Here is a 19319-nt window from a genome sequence, read left to right on the forward strand (position 1 = left end):
CTACTTGAGCTCCATTATGGAAGTGAGATATTAGTAATCAGTGTTAGTGTTGCTCTTAGCAAAATATTATTGCCCATGCATGGAATGGGTTGGGTTTGTTCTCCATCAGGCTATTGCATTTGTAAGTTATGCAAAGTACCTAAATTCATAAGTTAGACAAAGAATGTACCTAATGTCACCAAAGCCTCCCTAGGGCTGCCAAGGGATGTGTGAGCGTACTTGGGGATGTCAGGGACTTCCTAGGGGTGCCAAGGGATAAGAGTGTGCACCTGGGGTTTCCAGGGCATTCTTGGGGTTGCCAGAGAATTAAAGGGTGCGCCTGGGGTTGCCAAGGCCTTCCTAGGATTGCTAGGGAATATGAGTGTGCGCCTACGATTACCAAGGCCTTCCTTGGGTTGCCAGGGAATAAGAGTGCACGCCTGGGGTTGCCAAGGAATATGAGTGTGTGCCTGGGGTTGCCAGGGTCTTCCTGGGGTTTCCAGGGAATACGAGAGAGTGCCTGCGGTTGCTAGGGCCTTCCTGGGTTGCCAAGTAATATGAATGTGAGCCTGGGATTTCCAGGGCCATCCTGGCATTGCCAAGGAAAAAGAGAGTATATGTATAATATGTATATATGAGAGGCATATCCTAGTTTTAGCACACAAATTGCATTGAACATAACATATATTGACAAAGAATCTTCACTTTATTGCACTTTCACAATTTATAGCACATAAATTGAGCATTCATCGCACCTTATTTATAGGCAAAGTATGATAGATATAATCACATAAGAACTTGCAAGACCTTTGAAAATAAAAGTTGGTATTACATTTGATACATTCGTGTTTAAAGCAAATAAATGTAATAAACACATCTTATACAATTTTTTTCAAAGTAAGGCTTCAACCAGTTGCCATTCACCATTTCGTCTTTCTCCCTGGTATCTATGGTTTTTAGCATGTAATAGCCAGACGGGTGATCTTTTTCATCACATATGGTCCATCCCAAGTGGGAGTGAATTTTCTAGAAGATTTGCCTTGTCTAACATGGAGTGCTGTTTAGAGAACTTTGTCTCCTTCTCTAAGTTTGCTGGGCTTCACTAGTCTTTTAAAGTTCATGACTAAGGCTTGTTTGTACCTGATTTGTCTTTCTAATGCCTTCTCCCTTTCATCACCGATACCTTCTAGCTTTTCGCTGAGTAGTTGATCCATGTCCTCTGTTTTGAATGTCTTCCCCATCACAAAGGCTACATGGGTGGAGAACGTCTATACCTCTGTTGGTAGCCCCACTTCTTGACTATACACCAAGGAATAAGGTGTTGTCCCCGTGCCCTTTCTAATTGTCATTCGGTAGGCCCAGAGAGTTTTTGATAATTTTTCTGACCAATCCTTTTGATTATCGGCCACCATCTTGCTCAACATTCTCAGTAATGTCTTGTTGGTGGCTTCTACTTTCCCATTTCCTTGTGGATAGTAGGTCGTAGATGTGCCTAACCTCGCCCCGTGCTGTCCCAAAAGGTCTTGGGTTTCCTGATTCTTAATGGACAAGCTATTGTCTGTCAAAATCCTCATTGGAACTTTGAATTGATGAACTACATGTTGCATGAGGAAGCTTGCTATGTTCTCCGCACAGATTCTTCGTAAAGGTATAGCCTCTACTCACTTGGTGAAATAATCCATGCCCACTATGATAAAGAAGTATCCCTAGGAAGGTGGGTGGATTTTGCCTATGAGCTCTACTCCCCAAGTGTGGAAAGGCCAAGGTGTGATGATGGGGTAGAGGTTGTTGGCCGGTCGGTGTATCCTCTTGGCATGTATTTGGCACTCACTTATGGCATCTATGCACATGTTTTTGGGTGTCTTCTACCATAGTGGGACAGTAGAAACCTAGGTGTAAGATATGATTGTATACAACCAATTGTTCCTGGTGTGGGGCGGGTTCGGAGCTATGGGCCACATTAAGTGCTTCCTCTCTCTCCTTGCTGTCTAGGCATCGCAGAGCTTTCCGATGTGAGACATTCTATACAACACTCCTTCCTAAAGATAGAACCTCTTAACCCTTGATAAAAGTTTTCTCTTCATTGTTGGGTCAAATAGTAACATATTGTCCTCTAGGTAGTTAATAAATATACTCCTCTAAGTCTTCCTCTTCCACCACGAGGCATTCTCTCCCATCTACTTCCGGGATGCACTTCTCACAATCACTCTGTACCCTAGCTGCATCTGTCCTCAACACAGGCCAATAGTACCCCAACCTTTGTAGCCTTTTGTATAGTGTCCTTGTTGTATCTCTACAATAAGTTTTGTGGGTTTCGCACAGGACCATCTCCGCCTCCTTCGACCCCAGACACCTTGTTCTGACCCCATCTTCTAGTTGATGGTATAATACCCCATTCACCAGTTGAAATCTTAGGACAACATTGCTGTCTTGTGTCGCCACCTTTGGGTTACTCGGCTTTTGTATTATGCTGTGTCTCCAATCGTCCACTGTAATTTCGTCTTCTTTTTCTACCCAATGCCCCAACCTATCGGTAGATGGCTAACAAAGTATTTTAATGGAGATATTGATCGAGTTTTTCTCTTCTTATCTTGCCAGAGTAAACTTAGGAGTATTTTCCAATTTCTAAACGGTTTCAACAACATTCAAACAAGACTAATTTAACTCCTGTCACTTGCTACCAATCTCCACAAAATTCAATATTCTTCTATCAGTTTCCTTAAAAATTTCTTAGTAAAATTTTTAGTTCTGCATTTCTAAAGGCTTAGCTCTTATTATTATTATTATTATTATTATTATTATTATTATTATTTTTTTATTATTATTATTATTTTCAATTTTTCTCTCTTTCCTCACCCCAACTTAACTGCCACTGTCCCCAATGGTATGACTAGAATGAAGCAAAAGGGACTTAGGCCAAAGGGAACAATCAAGAGGTAAGGATTCAACAGGGGCTCAAGATCTGCCAACTGGTTTCGAATCAAGAAAACAGAAACTCTAATTCTAAAAGCAAAAGCAACTAAAAACTACATTGGGTGGCCTCCCAACTAGCGCTAAGTTTAACGTCTTCAGGCAGACGCGTTCACTCACTTCTCACATCAATGCTTCTAGACTCGTTTTCTTTCTTACACAAACAGGGCTCAGATTGGGCTAACCAAAGGGTAGACAGGGCATCTACAAGATCGCCCATTACCTCTACCTTGAGATCACCTTCCCCTAGGTTTGGATACTTAGTGGCGCTAAATACATTTAATCAGACTTTCTGCTCTCCAAATGAAATGTCCATTTCTCCCAATTTATAGTTGATGTTTGCATTGGCAATTGCTAGAAATGGACATCTTAAGATTATTGGGTTATGGTTCAGTTCCTCGGTTGGCATCATGTCTAGGATGATAAAATCCATTGGGAAGTAACAATCCTCTACTCTAACAATGACGTCCTCAATAACACCTCAAGGAGTCTTGACTGACCAATCAGCGACTTACAGAATTACCGGGGTAAGTTTTAACTCGCCGATCCTAAACCTTTCATGAATAATAGAGGAGAGCAGATTTACACTGGCCCCAAGATCCAATAGGGCCTGATCGAAAGTGATTCCAAAGATGACACAACTTATTAGTGGAGCACCAGGGTCTTTCATTTTTCGGGGGAGTTGGCTTAGGAGAATCACACTAACATCTGCCGAGAGCATCACTTTTTGTGGGGCTGACTGTGGCTCCCTCTTTTGAGTACACATCTCTTTCAAGAAATTGGCATAGGCCGGAACATGTTGTATTGCATTGAGAAGAGGGATGTTAATATGGACTTGCTTGAATAACTCCCTGATCTCCTCATTGCGACTCTCTTTCATCTTTCACAACGGCCCAGCTGTGAGTGTGGTTGGAAAGGTAACTATAGGTCGGTTCACTATAGGTTCTTCTTCTAAATTTTCCTTTCCTTTTTCTTCCCCCCACCCCCCCCCCCCCCAACTTATGGTCTTCTTGCTCCTTTTCTTCTTCACTAATGTTCTCAAATTTCTTTTCCTCGTACGGGTCCTCTAAAATCCTCCCACTCTTAGGAGGTGGTTAAACCTGCTGTGGAGGAAAACTCAATGGCTGATTTCTAGGATTCGTAACCGGTTGACTCGGTAGTTGTCCTACTTCTCTCCTTGCATTGGCTTCGGTTAGCTGTCCTATTTGGCTCTCTTATCTAATGATGGAATGCTGCTAAGTTAGAATCAATTGTTGACGCTGCATGAATTTGTCATCAACTGTACTAGTCTGAGGAGGTTGTGGGTAAACCTGATAAGATTGGACCAATTGGTTCCTAAGGTAAGTCTGCTAGAATTAGCTCTACACTTGTAGCCTCTTAAATTGCTGGGCAATAGATTTAGATAGATCGTACTGCTAGAACTTGCTAGGACTGTGTGTTAGGTTGATGTGTCCTTCAAGAAAAGATATGGTGATTTCTCCACCCAGGGTTGTAAGTATTTGAAAATGGGTCACTATTAGGCCTCGAGAAACTCTAGGCTGCCTGAACCTGTTCTTGGATAAACAACAGAAATTGGGCTGCCATTGGACAATCATCAACTTGGTGGGCCAGGCTAGGACAAATGGAACAAACTTCAGGATAAGGTATAGATGGGCCTGGTTGCTAGTTATAGGTGAAGAATTGATCAATTTTTTGGGATAGAAAATATACCTTCTCCAATTTTCTAGAGACTGCATTCAGGTCCAATCTTGCCTCGGGCTCTGTACTGTTCCTGACTTTGTAGATCCCTGCCCTCTTTGAGGGTTCCACCGACCTTTCATAGGAATATAATGATGCATTGTTGATGGAATTTACACTTAATGTTTCAAACAGAGCATACGCTTCATTGTCACTTTTACTCATAAATGCCCCCCCATAGGATGCATCTACCATTTGCCTGTATTGATCAGTCAAACCTTCATAGAAGGCTTGGACAATTTGCCACTTAGACAGGCCATGGTGTGAGCACTTTCTTAACAACTCTTTCATTCTCTCCCAAGACTCATGAATTTGTTCACCCAATGTTTGGGTGAACACAGTGATGGCTCTTCTCATGGTGTTGGTTCGTCCTATAGGGTAGAACTTTATAGGGAATTCTTGTTGCATTTATGCCCAAGTTCTAATAGGTCTCCATATAGTTCCCAACTAGTGCTTGGCCTTGTCTTTCAAGGAGAAGGGGAAAAGAGTTAATCTAAGGGCATCGTCATTAAAGTTTTGGATCCTTATAGTAGAACAGATTTCTAGAAACTCATCTATGTGTTTGTATGGGTCCTCACTCGGATTCCCGTAGAAAGAGGGGAGCATCTAGATTGTGCTTGATTTAATCTCATACTACAAGGCTTGGGTATCCAACAATTGTATGCAGGATGAAGGGTTATACTAGGTCGGAGTGAAATACTCCTTCAGCATTCTGGGCTGTTCATCATTGATAGCTATAAATATAACCCTAGCAAGTGCCCTAGTTATCAAATAGTATAATAATATCGTTCCCACGGGGATTTAACAAAATAAGTATTAGAATCACAGTTTTCCCTAATTATTTGGACAATCGAAGTTTAGGATTGAGCAAGAACTACTGAAAATAAAACCGGAACAAAGAAAATAAAAACAAGGGTGATCACTAATCGAATATGCAAAAGATGAAATCGCTAGGACTTTTGGTCCACCTAACCAATGTAATAAATATTGATGGGTCCGATTATCCAAGACTAATTGCCATTCCCATAAGCTAATATTTTCCCAAATTTATTTAATATTCTCTCTCGAGATATACTAAACCTACGCCCATCAGGTAACCCTTTGATCTCTCGAGTAGAGCTCTCAAGATGGAAGTGCATTAAGTCCAAGAAAACCATTAAATTCAGATGAATCATGTATATATATCTCTATATACCATTCAATTCACACTATGAATTACTCTGTCAATTATGTGAATTTCTCTCTCAATTCATTCACATAACCCAAATCAATTAAGAGGTGGTCAAGCTCTTAATTGCAACAAGTACAATAATTCATAGACTATATGGAAATCACAATCTTGGATAAATCAAGAAGATAAAAATATATTCATTAACATGGTTAGGCTTTCCATAGCCCTAGAAAGAAAACAAATCAGTTCATGATGGAAGAATTAAAGCAAACAAAGGGGAAGAAAGAACTTTTGAATTCGCCCATGGTGCTGAGATCTCCTCTTCTTGCCGCCACCTTCTTCTTGAAGTTTCTTGAATTCTTGAACATTTCTTGAACCCTTCTTGACTGATTACTCCTTGCTTCTTGATTCAAATCAGAAATTGAGTGATTCAGTGATGCCCTTAGCTGGTCCGCCCCCTCCTTTATATAGCTTAAGGGGGAGGGGGTGGTCTCCTACTTCCTCTTGAAGTTGATCTTTACAAGAATAGAAAGTCCTATCCTAATTCTAATCTTATCTTTTTATCTAATGAACTCAATCCTCTTATCTCTCTAAGATTACATCAAGAATTTAGATCTAGAAGGACTCTTCTCAGTTTCTTGTTCTTGGATTCGTAATAGACCTCCTCTGCGAATTGGCTTTAGCCAGGCTTTTCTGCGAGTTGGGCTTCAACTGCGGATTGGGCCTTCCTATGAAATTTCCCCGAATTCAGGCCCAGATTTGACTTCGATGCAGGCCGAATCAGCGAAAGCCCAAAATACGAAAGTTGTGGATTTTTCTCTTATCTTTCCAGTGGGTCTTGAATCAGCCCATTCGGAGTTCGGAGACACGAGTTAAGGCCTAGATCACTGAACGATGTCGAAACTGTGAAAAATCATCCGATTTGTCTTTCTTTCCTCTTGATGCCTTCTTTCATGCCCTGAACAGAAATATGAGTCCAATTAGGTGCTAATTCAGTATAAAAGACAGAGTAATTGGGGATAAAAATATGATAAATTCTCCTCTCATCAATCATCGATCCTGGCCATTTGGTTGCGTTGCTGGTGATGGAGGTATCTCTCTATCTCAAGTATGGGTTCTACTACTTCTCTCCTCAGAAGTCCATTTTTCTTCTTTTTTTTTGGAATTTGAAATTTAAATTTTGAATTTTAATTTCAAATTTAGATTTTGAAATTTAAATTCTGAAATTTAAACTCAAATTTGAATTTTTAAATTTTTTATTTACTTTTTTATTTGAAATTTGAAATTTAAATTCAAATTTAGATTTTGAAATTTAAATTCCTAAAATTTTAATTCAAATTTGAATTTTTAAATTTTAAAATAAATGCAAGCCATTCACTTGGAATTACACCACTTCCTTTGTTTAGCCAAGAGGTGGGGATGTGGGAGGCTCCCCTTGCTCTCGCAAGGACCTAATTAAGTAACCACAAAACCCACTTAGGCTTAGCTGGTTAACCTCTTTCCTTAGACACCAACCGCTGGTTATGGAAAGTAATCACAAGCATCCCTAAAATTCAGCACACTTTTGAACCAAATGTGTGGGGCCCCCCCTAAAGGATCTTGTTATCCAAATTTTAAATTAAGGTTTAGGGTGAACCGCACGTGAATGGGTGGTGGTTTTTGGGCCAAGGAAGGGTGATGAAATCCCCACCTTATCTTATTTAAATTGGATTTCCCTTAAATGGATTAACGAAAAAACACAATAAACAAAATAAATGCAACTAATTACAATGCATGAACAATTATCTCTAATATGCAATTCAGCAATTTAACAAAAAATAATAAAACAAACTAATTCAGTAAAAGGAGCAATTAGAAAAAATGAAAAACCCTAACACATTAACAACTAACAAGATAATTTCAGCAATTAAATAATCCTATATGATGCATGCTCTAGAACATATCAAACCCTAAATGTTGGAATGCAAATGCAAAAAAATTTAAAATATTATTTTTTTTTGAAATTCAAAATTTGAAATTTAAATTCAAATTCAGTTTCAACTTTAGTATCAAATTAAAATTCGAATTTTGAAATTTCAACTCAAATTCGAAATTTGAATAATTTCCTAATTAACAATCAATTATTCAATTAAACCACTAATTAAGGGAGCAATTAATTACAACAATAATTAATCATAGAAAATGGAAAAATAAAGGAACTAATTTTGCAAAAAATTAATACTACAGAAATAAAGATTAAGAAGGGAGTTCGCTACTCTAATCTGAAAGGAGTTTCTAATCTGAAAATAAAGAAAAAAACAGAACCTAACAATCCTAAAAAAAATAGATCTAAGAATGAAACAAAAAAAAAATAATCCTAAAAAATAAATTGGATCTATCAAGAAATAAAATTAAAAATAATTAACTAAGAATTTGAAAACACTACTTTACCAAAAAGAATTTGAAAATAAAAACAAAAAAAACAAGATTAAATTGGGACGACTACACCTGAATCGCAACGCCAATTTCTCTTATCTTCTCTTTTCTTTAGTAGTCCAGCAACACTCCGGTACCCACCTTTTGCTATTACGTCCTGAAAAATCAAAGAGAAACAAGAATTATAATGTGATTGTAGATCAAGTAATCAAACGAAAATAAAAAGATAATGAAACAAATCCGAGCAAAGCAAATAAAATTTTTTCCTCCGTTGCTTCCCCAGCAACAACACCAAAAACTCGGAGTGTTCGGAAACGTGATGTTAACCACTTCAGAACACCAATTTAAATATTTATAAATTTTTCAATTCTCAAAATAACTACAAAACACAGTTAGTGGTGAGAAGGGGGTCGTATCCACAGGGAAGCAAGGGAAAAATTGCTATGTACTTCAATCCGAACAAAATAACAAGATTTGATATTGCAAAAACACAAAATTTAGTTAACTGAACTGGAATCCATTAAAATAAAATTCTAATAATGTTGAAAGTAAAGTTTGCAGAAAAATAAATAAATAACAGAAATAAATAAAACTAAATAAAAAATGTGCAACTCGGTCAGAGGTAGTAGAAATAAAATTAAATTTAGATCTGGTCAAATTTTAGATCTGTAGAAAGGAAGACAAAAATTAAATTTGATAAAAATAAATTGTAGAAATAAAATAAAAATTGGAAACTAAAGAACAAAAAATAAAAACACTCGTAAAAAGTAAATCTAAAACTATGGGAAACTGGTTGGGATCCAAATCTAGAGGTGGCAGTAGTGGCTAGGCGAACTGCAAGCAGGAATCCCTCCTCTTGTCTGGGTGTTCTCCTCTTCCTCTACCCTTGATCTTCTCAAGAACAGCCTTCCATCTTACCTGGGGGCAGAATCCAACCTAAAAGATTGGCAAAATAAAAATAACATAAAAGAAAATAAAGAAAACGAAAGAGATGGCTGATCAAATCTAGTGGCGGTAATTGCTGATTGGCTGGACTACTTGCAGGAACCACTCCTGACAAGATCTAGGCGTCCTTCCCTTCTAAAACCCTTGAACTCCTCAAGAAACCTTAGCCTTGTGAATTGGGTGAATTGACCAACCCTTTCTCTAGGGCCCTTGGGGTCCTTTTTATAGAGAAGGGTGGACAAAACTGGGATTAGTGAGAAAGAAAGGGGCGACAACTAGGTTTTTGCAAAAATATGGGTGCCCTAGGGTTTGAGAATGGAGGGTTAGGATTGTTCTAAGGAGATCCTAAGGCTGAAAACAAGAGGAGAGGGCGCCCAATATTATGTAGGGCTGAGATTTGGGCGCCCAAAATGGTGGGTGCAGATTTTGGCGCCTAGATCTAGAGAAATGTTATTGGTTAGTCTGATGTGGTGCCCTAAAGTGATTGGATGAGGTTTAAGGAGTGAGGTGTAAGGCTAGGATGTTGTATAGGGAGAGATCTAAGGGTATGAGGGACTACTAAGGCTTGGATGGTTGAGATTAGAGGTTAGGAGAGAGTGGAGGGTGGAGATTTGATAACCTACGGTGACTAGGTTTTGTTAGAGGTTAAAAGAATGAGTGGGGGGGGGGGGGGGCACCCTAGGGTTTGGTATGGAGAGGGGAGTATGCTAATGCAGTAGGAGGGGCGCCTATCTGGGTTTGGCAGATAGGAGGCACCCTCCTGTGCTCAGTTTTCCATAGAAGCACCCCCTCTCTCAGTTGGAATTCACACCATCTTCCCAAAAGCTGCATTTCAGCCCTAAAACTTCCCCAATTTTCCCCAGGATTTGCATAGGGACCCTCAGAAGTCACAATATTGAATTTAATTGGGAAAAGAAAACATTTTGACTATTCTAAGGCCTAGGTAACCCTAAAATACTACCCGTTAAGGCATCAAAATACAAAGTTATCACCATATCAACATAGACCGTATCACAAGATTGGTAAAGGATGGTCCTTTTGATTTTCTAACTATGGAAGATTTTCTGACTTGTGAGCCTTGCTTTCAGGGTAAGATGACTAAACGACGATTTCTGGAAAATTCTGTAAGATCTATAGGCACACTTGACCTGATACATATTGATGTATGTGGTCCCATGAATGTTAGGACATGTAACCAACACTGCCATTTCATTACTTTTACTGATGAATATTCTCGATATGGTTACGCGTACCTAATGAGACATAAGTTTGAATCCTTTGAATAGTTCAAAGAATTTAGAAAAAAAGTTGAGAAATAGTTGGGGAGACACATCAAAACCCTTTGATCAGATCGATGAGTTCAATATCTCTCCGACGAATTCAGAAACTACCTTAAGGACAATGGGATTGTATCACAATTGTCTCCCCCAGCTACACCACAATTAAACGGTGTGTCGGAGAGGAGAAACCGAACTCTATTAGATATGGACCGATCACTTCTCGTCCATTCAGAACTACCTATATCCTTTTAGGCATATGCATTGAAGACTGCTATGTATGTGTTAAACTGAGTTCCAACCAAATCCGTTCCTAAGACTCCCTATGAGCTATGGACCAGTAAGAAACCAAGTGTAAGACACTTGAAATTTGGGGTTGTCCAGCACATGTTAAAAGAATAAGTGTAAACAAATTGGAATTCTAGACCAGTCATTGCCTATTTGTATGCTACTTCAAAGGCTCTGTACGATATCTTTTCTAAGACCCAAGAGAGCAAAAAGTGTTTTGTAGTCGAAATGCCTACTCCTTGGAAGAAGATTATATCTTGAACATGAAGGGATGAGAGATCCATCATATGGATGGCCGAACCATGCAGGAAGGTTAGGCAAAATTTCAAAAATGTTCTTTCCCTCCCATTCGGGAATCGTATTCCTTAATTTAGAAAACTGCATTTTCAAGGTTTGTTCTTGAAACAAAATCAGACCAGATCTGAAACCAAAAGAGGGAGAGGAAAATACTTGATACGAATCTTAAAGAAACTCCAAACGTAGGTGTTCACGCCCAAAGAGGATACCAAATCCACCTCCAGTGAAGATGGCACAGCGTATGTTGAGGCAGGATCAGCAAGAATGGTTCTTCAGCAAGAACCTCGGATTCTACACCAAAAATCGAGTAGGATGGTGTGAGCACGACTTCTGATTCTTTCTTCACCAAGAAACAATATCAAGAACACTTCTTGATCACTCCAATAGGTGGAGATCAAACTGGGATGGCACTAAGAATAGAGGGAGAGAAAAGACTATAGAGAGAATTGTGTTTTTTCAGTGCAATTCGCATAATCATTTCAGGATCAGCTTCCTAATCTGATTAGGAATGAGATTTCCTAATCTAAATCACGTATTTATATCTGGACTCTCAAGTTGATAAGACTTATCTTATCCAACTGCTAATCCCAGTCAGATTATAAACCCAGAATGGCACATTTTAATTAAACCATTTAAGCCCAGTTCAAAAATGGACTTTAGGCCCATTAAGTCATATTGCTTACTTAACACATTATGTGCTGGCTAGTTTGGTTCTCCTTGTATGGTGTGGGACCCTAGCATTGATCTACACATTAACCACATGGGTTCAGCCTAGCCTTTGTTACAAGGCCTAACCGAATTCACTATAGGTCATAGTAAATCCATGAGTCCATCACCATGGGCTCTTAATGGGCCCAACATTTATACTAAATGGTCCTTGGGTCGAGCCATCTTGTGAAGTCCCAAGGACTGTGGGCAGATGCAAGATTATCCCATCAGGTATTACCCTAAATGGTCTTACACTTAATCTCTCAGCCCTTAAGATCATATATTGCTCGACAAAAGAGGACCTCTCCCTTGGCTGCCAAGTATAGTGCTGCACTCTCTACTCACATGGATCCCGGGAATTAAAATCTTTTGCAAACATTTTGTGAAACCGTAACATATAAGTATATCTCTATATAAATATATTTTGCAAAAATTATTTCAAACACATTTGAAATCTACTGCTGGCAGTTTAGTTTTCCATCAGAGAGAGTGCATTCCCCGATCATTCTCTTTGTCCGACAAAGGGGCTGAAACTGTCACATGATCACCCACTCAGGTGAATTCTCGGACTACCCCACCATACCCAGGTTTTGACTTGGTAAAGGATTTCACTAATTGGCAAATCAAAGACAGCCCGATCCAACACCTAGTGCAGTACCATAATCGAGTCTAGGGGTCAGGTGTAACATTTCAGTTTTGACCATCTATCTCCAAGGTCTTGGGAAAATCTAGAATTTGGTTCAGTTCAAGGTTTCAAGAAAACCCACACTGCATGTACCTGAAGTCTCACCCTGGCAGCTGAGACAAGCCACCCCAACGAATTTGGCGGCACATCAGTGTCAGCCCTGGCATGATAAATCTCCCTAGATCTATCCAACGGCTGTGAAGATTCTAAACTAACACGAGTCTCATATGTGTCCAGTTTAAGGGTATTACACAGAAACACACCATAATAACATGAATCAATTATGCACTTTATTCATTTAAAATAAATGACAATAAGTACGTCAATTTGATTAGAGCTAAGGGCATATACTATCTAACAGAACGATCATCATTAGGAAATTGTTCATGATAGTAGAGCTCAGGAGTAGTGGGAGATGTCCCATAGGTTCCAAATAATGCCCAACTTAGAAGATCTACACAGGTGTCTAGGCCTCCAATTCGTTACGGCTATGATCAAGAAAGTTATTTGACGAAAGCCATGATCAGTAAGGAAGATCATGTAACTTATGTGGAAGCTATGTTGGACATAGATTCCTTGAAGTGGGTAGATGCCATGAAAGTCGAGATGGACTCAATGAAAACCAACGAAGTCTAGACTCTTGTAGACCCACCCCTGGGGTGAAAGCAATTAGTTGCAAATGGATCTATAAGAGGAAGAAGGGCCCCAATGGAAAGGTTGAGACCTATAAAGCTCGTCTTGTAACGAAAGGGTACACTTTGAAAGAGGGAGTCGATTATGAGAAAACCTTTTCGCCTATGGCATGCTTAAATCTATACGGATCCTACTAGTTGTAGCAACACATTATGATTGTGAGATATGGCATATGAAAGTTAAACTGCAGTCCGGAATAGAGATCTTACTGAAGATATCTATATGTAGCAACCGCAAGAATTTATTGCATCTAGTCAAGAACGCATGGTGTATAAACTAAACAGATTCATTTATGGATTAAAACAAGCTTCAAGAAGTTGGAAAATCCGATTTAACTCTATAGTCAAATAGTTTGAATTTGAGCAGAATCCGAATAAATCCTGTGTTTAAAGGAAATCAGTGGGAGATAAGGTTACATTCCTTGTTTTGTATGTAGATGACACTCTGCTCATTAGGAATGATGTAGAAATGTTGACAATAGTGAAAGTATGGCTTTCGCAGCAATTCTCCATGAGAGATTTTGGAGAAGCCTCCTATACCTTGGAACTTCGACTCTATAGAGATAGATCAAAGAGGATAATAGGATTATCAACATGGAGAAGTCCAATAAGGGATTTGTCCCTTTTAGACACAGAGTCACTCTCTCCAAGGGTATGTCTCCCAAGATTCCTAAGAAGATTGAGGGCATGAGAGAGGTTCCCTATATCATTGCAATAGGGAGCATCATGTATGCCATGTTGCGCACTCGGCCAGACATTGCTCAGGCTGTGAGTGTGGTAAGTAGATACTAGTCAAACCCAGGACAGGAGCATTGGACTGCCATGAAAAATATACTCAAATACCTTCAGAGGACAAAAGAGTTTCGTCTTGGCTTCAATGGTAGTTCACTACAGATCATCGGGTATACTGATGCCGACTTCTAGTCAGATCCATATGATAGAAAGTCTACATCTGGTTACATCTGGTTACATCTTTATGATGGGGTCCTATTTATGGAAAAGCAGCAGACAAAGGTCCATAATAGATTCCATGACTGAGGCCATGCACTTTGCTGTAAATGAGGCTTCCTAATGGATGAAGTGTTCATTATGGAATTTAGAATCCTACCATATCACCCATTCCATTGTTGTGTGACAACACTAGATCTACGGGAGAATGTTGGAAGAGGGGACGTCCAGATTCAGAAGGTAGCATTAGGAGAGAATGTGGTAGACCCATTGACTAAGCCACTGACACAGAAAGTGTTTGAGAAACACGTGGGTAGTATGGGACTAAGGCTTGTACCAGATTGGACCTAAGTGCAAGTGGGATTTGTTAGACAGTGTAAGCCCTTAGCTTCAATCAGATTGATGTACTGAGGCATTTATTGTAAATGAATAAAAGTACATAATTGTTTCATGTTATAATTGGTGTGTTTCTATGTAATTACCCTTAAACTAGACACATATGAGACTTGTGTTAGTTTAGAATGTTCTCAGCCATCAGATTGTTAGACAGTTATGCCCTTAGCTCCAATTAGATTGATGTATCTTTTGACATTTATTGTAAATGAATAAAGTATATAATTGATTTATGTCATTGTGGTGTGTTTCTGTGAATTACCCTTAAACTGGACACTTATGAGACTCGTGTTAGTTTAGAATCTTCACAGTCGTTGGATAGATTTTGGGAGATTAATCTTGCCAAGGCTAACACTGATATACCGCCAAGATGGTTGGGGTGGCTTGTCTTAGTTGCCAGGGTGAGACCTGAGGTATATGCAGTGTCACTTTTCTTGAAACCCTGAATCGGACCAAAATTCCAATATTGCCCGGGACCTTGGAGATAGATGGGAAAAACAAGAATGTTACACCTGACCCCTAGACTCGATTATGGTACTACACTAGGTGTCAGATTGGACTATCTTTGATATGCCAATCAGTGATATCCTTAGAGGAGGTCAAAACCTGGGTATGTTGGGACAATCTTAGAATTCACTTGAGTGGGTGATCATAGTGACAGGATCAGCCCCTTTGTCGGACAAAGTGAATGATCGGGAAATGCACTCTCTCTGATGGAAACCTAAATTGCCGGCAGTTGATTTCAACCATTGAAATATGTTTTTGCAAAATATATTTATATGGGGATATACATATATATATATATATTATGGTTTCAAAAAGTTTACAAAAGGTTTTAATTCCCAGGATCCATGCGAGTAGAGAGTGCAGCATTGTTCCTTGTAGCCGAGGGAGAGGTCCTCTCATGTTGGGCAGTGTTTGATCATTATGGGATGAGAGGTTAAGTGTAAAACCATTGAGGGTGATACCTGAAGGGCTAATCTTGCATCTGCCCAAAGTCCTTGGGTTTCCATAAGGTGGGTGGACCCAAGGACCATTTAGTGTAAATGTTGGGTCCATTAAGAGCCCATAGTGATGGATTCAGGGGTTCATTGTCTTCTATAGTGAATTCGGCCCGGCCTTTTAACAAAGGCTGGGCTGAACCTATGTGCTTGATGTGTAGATCAATGTTTGGGTCACATGCCATACAAAGAGAGCCAACTGGGCAGTAGGTTAAGAGGTTAAGTGAGCACATAAATTTAATCGGGCTAAAGCCCAATTTCGAATTAGGTTAATTAGATTAATTAAGTAGGGGTAGATTTGGGTTTGGATCAGTAGATAAGGATAAGTCTTATCCACTTAAAGAGTCCATATCCAAATAATGATTTGGATCAGGAAACTCCTAATCAAATTAGGAGGTTGTCTCTTTAAGGCTATATATAAGAGAGCAGGGCAGACATGAAAAACACACCAGATACATGACAACAATCTGCAGAGTTCTTCCCTATTCTTGTCGCCCCTACCCAGTTCATTCTCCACATGTGGGAGTGATCAAGAATTTTTCTTAATAATGCTTCTTGGTAGAAGAAGCAATCTGAAGTCGTGCTCACCAGCCCTCTATTCCATTCTTGTAGAAGAATTCAGTTCTCGCTAAAGAGTTGTCCTGCTAATCCTGCTTCCCACACACTGTGTCATCTTCAGTGGAAGCGGATTTTGGGTTTCTCCTTGGGCGTGAACACCTTCATTGGGAGTTACTGCTACTTCGTATCAGGTATATCCCTGTCCTCCCTTTTGGTTTCAAATCTGGTCCGGTTTGGTTCAAGATTGATCCTTGAAAATGCAATTTTCTAAAATAGGGAATGTGATTCCCTGATGGGAGAGAGAGAAATTTTTTGAAATTTCACCCAACCTTCCTGAAGGGTTCGGCTATCCATATGATGAATCTTTCATCCTTTCATGGATAGACTTGGGGAAGTTTATCTAGCCAAGGCTAACACTAATGTGTTGCCAAGAAGGTTGGGGCAGCATGTCTCAGCTGCCAGGGTTGGACCCGAAGCACATGTAGTGTGTGTTTGTTTGAAACACTAAACCTAGACCTTTTTTTAGTTATTCCCTTGACATTGGAGATTGGTGGGCAAAACTGGAAGTTACACATAATCCTTAGACTCGATTATGGTATTGCAGTAGGTGTCAGATTGGGCTATCTTTGATATGCCAATCATTGATATCCTTTGGGGGCCAAAACCTGGGTATGTTGGGGCAGTCTGAGAATTCACTCAAGTAGGTGATCATTGTGACCGGATCAGCCCCTTTGTTGGACAAAGTAAATGAATAGGACTGCACTCTCTCTGATGGAAACCAAAACTGTCAGCAATCAATTTCAACCGTGTTTGAGATTTGTTTTGCAAAATATATTTATATGATAATATATATTATGTTTTAAGAAAAAAGTTTGCAAATGGTTTTAATTCCTGGGATCCATCCGAGCAAATAGTGCAACACTACACCTTGCAACCCGGGGAGAGGTCCTTCCCTGTCAAGCAGTGTTTGATCATTATGGGCTGAGAGGTTAAGTGTAACAGACTGATGAGACTTAGAAGAACCTTATTTTGTCCCCTTAATTTCATCCTTTTACACTACTTTAGCACTTAAATGCACTCATTACTCTTGTATTTCGATTCAGGGCAATAAAGAAGGCAATTGGAAGGAAACAGGCCAATTTGGGTGATTTTGCACAGTTTCGTCGATAGTCAGTGATCTGGGCCTAACTCACAGTTCCGGACTCCGAATTGGGCAATTCAAGAAGCATTAGAAAGAAGAAAGAAAGGCCCACAACTTTTATGTTTTAGGTTTTGACTGATTCGGCTCGAATCGAGTACGAAACTGGGCCCGAAGTCGGAGCAAGTTCGCAGCCAGGCCCATTTAACAACTGAAGCCCAACTCGCAGAAGAACCTGGAAGCAGCCCAAGTGGTAGAGAAGCCCAACTCGGATACAAGAGTCTAGAGTCCTAATTCGAATGTAATCTCCCAAGAGGGAGAGAGTCTTATTAGATCTAAACTTTGAATGTAATCCTATAAGGATAACAAGGTTGGGGATTAGATAAGAGATAGGATAGGATTAGTTCAAAGAAGATCAAGACTCCCTAAAGATAAGATGATCTCCTAGAAGGAGTTGGAAAATAGCCCTCTCCTTTGGAAAATAGCCCTCTCAGATCCAAGAGATCATCAAGAAGACCAAGAAGCTCAAGAAGGCAGTTCGGCTATGGATAAGAAAAGCATGGAGATTGCGCAGATCATGACCAGCTAAGCTTCTTTTTTCTGGTTCAAGGGGGGAGGTTCGATTGTGTCATTGTGAAGTTCTGTAGTTGATTTATTTTCTTGCTTTTTAATTCAAGTATTCATTGATTCTTGTGCATATTTTTATTGGATGTTGATGTTAATTAGTTTGACAAACTGAATTAATGTTGATTTTCCTACTGCTATCCATGATTTCGGTGATCCGTAATTGTCACAAATAATGGTGCAAGTAGCAATTAGGTTGATATCTTTTTGGGTCAATTGTTCGTGACAGCCTTTGACCAATGTTTTAACATGATTCAATCTAAAGGAATCGATGGAACAAGATTTAGTAATTGCAGCTATCTCAATTATTGTTATTTTGGTTTAACTGTTTTCACAAATCTTAATGCTATCACAGTTTAATATGGACTCTATCGTACCCAGTTAAGTGGTGATAAGTGTTGATCGAATGCTGGGTTTGGTCAACTGAATTAGGAAAACACAAGGTTTATTATGGCTATCCAAATAAATCTAAGGTTAAATGCTAGAATGGCAAGAATGCTGAAATTTACCTAGGATCGATGGTCAATCGATTCAACCCAAACCCTTGAACTAGAATTTGGTAAGACTGATTTTATCTTGTTTAATTTGCTATTTATTTTCTTTTCTTTTAATTTCAGTATTTAAATTATCTCACTCAATTACATTACCCATTCGGCTAAGAGATTATTGATTTGCTCCCTGTGGGATTCGACCTAGAACCACTTTTACTACAAATGTTTTATTGTGGGACTAGTATTAATTTTGAGGGCTTCGACAAACCCGTCAGAGACCATTGAGGGCTGTTTTACCTAATGGGCTATATCTTACTTAAGTCCATTGTCCTTGAGCCTTCATAGGATGGCTGGACTCAATGATCATTTAATGTAAATGTTGGGCCCATTAAGAGCCCATACTGATGAATTCAAGGGTTCGCTGTACTTGACAGTGAATTCGCCAAGCCTTTTCACAGAGGTTGGGCTAAACCCATATGGGCTTATTTAAGATCATTGTTGGGGTCCCATGCCAAACAAAATGAATCAAATGGGCTAACAACTACTTAGGGACGTAAGCCACTTGCTTAATGAGCCTAAAGCCCATGATTAATTAGATTAATCAAGTGGTCACATGATAGCTTAAGTAGTCATGTGACTTGGGCAAATATGGGTTTGGATAAGGGTATGGAGAACCCATTAGGATATGAGGATAAGTCTTATCCACTTAAAGAGTGGTGCTCCTTATGGTTTATAAATATGGAGGAGGCTAACTACTCCAGATAACACACTGCTCTCAGTTCTCTCTCTGTTCTTGCTGCCCCAAGAACGTAAATTCAACCTCCACTTCTTAGACTGATATTGATCAATTCCCTCTCTAATTTTTACAAGAAAAATACAAAGAAAATTCGTGATCACCTCTCTTGTTCGATCCAAGGTGTTGGATCACAGTTTTGCTGAAAACTGTGTTGCTGAACCGACTTCAATTCAAGCTATGCCATCTTCAGTTGAAGTTGTTTTTGG

Source organism: Nelumbo nucifera, chromosome 6 (genome assembly GCF_055504915.1).
Source record: "Nelumbo nucifera cultivar China Antique chromosome 6, China Antique-T2T, whole genome shotgun sequence".
Lineage (NCBI taxonomy): Eukaryota > Viridiplantae > Streptophyta > Magnoliopsida > Proteales > Nelumbonaceae > Nelumbo > Nelumbo nucifera.